Source organism: Euphorbia lathyris, chromosome 1 (assembly GCF_963576675.1).
Source record: "Euphorbia lathyris chromosome 1, ddEupLath1.1, whole genome shotgun sequence".
Taxonomy (NCBI): domain Eukaryota; kingdom Viridiplantae; phylum Streptophyta; class Magnoliopsida; order Malpighiales; family Euphorbiaceae; genus Euphorbia; species Euphorbia lathyris.
The window spans coordinates 699,208-703,602 of NC_088910.1; the positions used below are offsets into that span (position 1 = coordinate 699,208).

Here is a 4,395-nt window from a genome sequence, read left to right on the forward strand (position 1 = left end):
GAGCTGTAGAATGACACTGCTGACCATGAACTCATCCCCTATAATCTCTCGATTATCAACTCCACAAGTCAAAATGAGTATCTTCCGCTGTCTAATGGCAGCAAAAATTAGTCATCTAAGAACTGACTTCCTATCAATTTCCTTCAAACTACTATTAAGAATTTGAATTCCAAGTTGGTGTATAGTGGCCCCACCAAACCCATTCTCAATCTGATTCAGAATATTGTTCATTATGAGGGGAAGGGGGAAATTGATAAAAGGATCGTGTGGTTTAGTTACCAACATGAAAACGTCCATGTCAATTCACATGTTTCTCCACTTTTTTGACAATATTGATGTTTGCACTGCTTCCTGAGTTGAATGTAGACTCACTAGACTCAATATCTTATGAATAATGGGGGGTGGAAGGTTACCGATGTAGTCTTCTTCCCTAATTTCATTTTCATGGATTTCCTCCATTTTTTTTTCTGAAATGGAGGAAATCCATGAAAATGAAGTTAGGGAAGAAGACTACATCGGTAACCTTCCACCCCCCATTATTCACAAGATATTGAGTCTAGTGAGTCTACATTCAACTCAGGAAGCAGTGCAAACATCAATATTGTCAAAGAAGTGGAGAAACATGTGGACTGGCATGGACGTTTTCATGTAGTCTTCTTCCCTAATTTCATTTTCATAGGCTTGCTCAATTTTTTTTATTTTTATTTTTTTTGCTGAAATGATAAAGTAGGGTATATATATATATATATATATATATATATATATATATAACATTCTTAATTAACTCCTTTAATTTCTCCACAATTAATTTATTACCAAGTTTATCAATTTGATTTTGACAAAAATTCCAATTTAATATAATATCACCATTAATTGTATTCCCCTAATTTTTATATTAAATTATATATATATTCTCTTAAAAACAAAATTTCACAAATCTTAATATTTAATTTTAACAATTCATGTTACCATTTCAATTAATTATTTTACAGTCTAATTTTTTTAAACAAAATAATGCAAATAAAATATACACATATAGATATAATAAATGTTTATATAAAATTTTGTGGACGTTATAGTTCTTCCACCCCTAAAAAGAATTTCAACTCAAAATTCTGAACTTATGTATGGTGGTAAATTTAAAAGAAAAATAGAAAACTTATCATTCTCCCTTCCTTTCAAAAGTCAACAAAAATAGAAGAGTCAATTATTAAATAATTGAACAAAATAAAAATCGGTCAATAACAAGATGTTAAAAAAATTCAATCAAAATCACTGAACTTTCATTAAAAAAAGAGAGATATTGGTTTCATAGAATATACATTTATTAGTAATATGATTTATAATCTTGTAAAATAAGTTTAACTCGTCAAAAATAAACCACAAATTTAGTGAATCCAAACTCGATTGTAGATAGAAAATTTTATTTATATAAAAATAACTATTTTCGTAGGAATATATATATATATATATATAGGAGAGAGCTCTTGTGAGAACCCTTTCCTAGGTGAGAACCACCCAAAACTACGTAGTTTTGAGTAAGGAAATTTAAAAAAACGTTGCTGCATAGGGGGGGATTTGAACCTGTCACTCCTCAAATACACTTCACACAGCTTACCACTGAGCCAATTGTTTTCCTTATGTATATTGTCACGCGCTGTTTAATATACCAGTTCCTTTTAGCTTCTATTGTTTAATATTTGATGCATGCACTTATTAATATCGATTAAATATGCATAATAATAAATTATTAATAGAAAAAAAAGAAATGTGCATAATAATGAATTATTAATAGAAAAAAAATCCAAGAACATACTCTAATTTCTTATTTATTTAATTCCTCTATATTTTTGTAATTTATATTTTAAAATGTTAAGGACGATGTTCTAAATATTGTTACATATGTTTTAAACTTTATAATTTGTGTTCTAAAAATTAAATATAGCGTTTTTAAAAAATAATAAATATATGTACCATTTTTGCATTTGTTCTATAATATAATTTATAACACATATTCTAAATAACATACCGTATGTTCTAAAAAACATAACGTATGTTCTAAAGTTTATATTTTGTGTTCCAAAAATTAAGTATAATGTTCCAAAAAATTAGTAGATATCTCGATCGTTTTTTCTTTGTTCTATAATATAATTTATAACTCATGTTCGAAAAAACATAACACATGTTCTAAAAAACATAACGTATGTTCTAAAAAATATGTCGTACGTTCTAAACTTCATAGTTCGTGTTTTAAAAGTTAACATATATGTTCTAAAGTTTGTTTTAAAAAAATATATAGTTTCTGTTCCAAAAATTAAGTATAATGTTCTAAAAAAATCGGTAAATATCTGAATCGTTTTTTCATTTGTTCTATAATATAATTTATAACTCATGTTCGAAAAAACATAACGCATGTTCTAAAAAAAACATAACGTATGTTCTAAAAAATATGTCGTACGTTCTAAACTTCATAGTTCGTGTTTTAAAAGTTAAAATATATGTTCTAACGTTTGTTTTAAAAAATATATAGTTTGTGTTCCAAAAATTAAGTATAATGTTCTAAAACATCAGTAGATATCTGGATCGTTTTTTCATTTGTTCTATAATATAGTTTATAACTCATGTTCGAAAAAACATAACGCATGTTCTAAAAAAACATAACGTATGTTCTAAAAAATATGCCGTACGTTCTAAACTTCATAGTTCGTGTTTTAAAAGTTAAAATATATGTTCTAACGTATGTTTTAAAAAATATATTTTCTTATATAACATAAATTACAAAAATATAAAGGAATAAAATAAATAAGAAATTAGAGCATATTCTTGGATTTTTTTCTATTAGTAATTCATTATTATATGCATTTTTTTTTCTATTAATAATTCATATTATGCAAATTTATTTTTTTTCTATTAATAATTCATTATTTTGCATATTTAATCGATATTAATAAGTGCATGCGTCAAATATTAAACAATAGAAGCTAAAAGGCACTGGTATATTAAACAGCGCGTGACAATATATATAAGGAAAGCAAATGGCTTAATGATAAGCAATGTGAAGTGTTATTGAGGAGTGCCAGGTTCGAATCCCTTATGTAGCAATAATTTTTTAAATTTCTCTACTCAAAACTACGTAGTTTTGGGTGGTTCTCACCTAAGGTGAGTTCTCACCTAGGGGAGGGTTCTCACTTGATCCCTCCCCTATATATATATATATATAATTTCAAATAGGGATATTTTATGAAAACATATTTCAAATAAAGATATATATAATTTTAAATAGGGATATATCTGCCTATATTTTTATGGAAACATATTTTATGGAATATATATATATATATATATATATATATATATATAACATACTTAATTAACTCCTTTAATTTCTCTACAATTAATTTATTACCAATTTTATCAATTTAACTTTGATTAAAATTCCAATTTAATATAACATCACCATTGATTAAATACCCCTAATTTTATATTACATTGAAATATATATATATTCTCTTAGAAACAAAATTTCACAAATATTAATATTTAATTTTAACAATTCATGTTACCATTTCAATTAGTTATTTACAATTTAATTATTTTAAACATAATAATGTAAATAAAATATACACATGTAAATATAATAAATGTTTATATAAGAAATTCTCAATTTTCTGTCTTTCTCATTAAATATAGCCACATATATATACTAATACAAGAATCGTATTCTACTCAAATAAGGAAAGTATGACCTTAACTTTCTTAGCATTGTGAGAGGTCGACGGGACCCGATTACCCTACTCCCTGTTGCAAAATAATGTAACGTTTTACGGGTTACCTAACGAAAATCCTAATACCCATTTGACAAATTTCTTAGAAATTTGTGACACTTTTAAAATAGCAAATGTGACTGCGGAAGCGATCAATCTTCGCCTTTTTCCTTTTACTTTGAAGGATTGAGCCAAAGAATGGTTAACTTCTATGCCAGCCGCATCAATTGAGACTTGGGAGCAATTAGCCCAAGCATTTTTATCAAAAAAATTTCCTTTACCAAAAACCGCAAGAGTCATTAAAGAGTTAACATCTTTTTCTCAAAATGATAATGAAACTCTTTATGAGGCTTGGGAACGTTTTAAAGAACTTCAACGTTTATGCCCACACCACCAATTGCCCGCTGAACTTTTAATGCAAACATTTTATAATGGACTAAATCCTACAACTAGAGGTTCATTGGACGCTATGTCTGGAGGGTTATTCCTGAAGAAAACATCAGCCCAAGCAAGAGAACTTTTGGAGGAAATGGCAATCAACAGCAGTATGTGGCCCGCGGAACGTGGACACCTACCATCAGCGAAACCATCATCCTCAACAACATCATCAGTTAAAGGTATATTGAATCTT

At 27.3% G+C, this 4,395-nt stretch overlaps 1 non-coding gene across 1 annotated transcript; it reads right to left on the reverse strand.

Annotated features, from left to right (window-relative positions):
* Window positions 1–4,056: 4,056 nt before the first annotated feature.
* On the reverse strand, window positions 4,057–4,163 carry LOC136215956 (small nucleolar RNA R71). The gene has a single exon (XR_010682957.1). It is a non-coding gene; the product is annotated as a small nucleolar RNA R71 (small nucleolar RNA).
* Window positions 4,164–4,395: the final 232 nt, after the last annotated feature.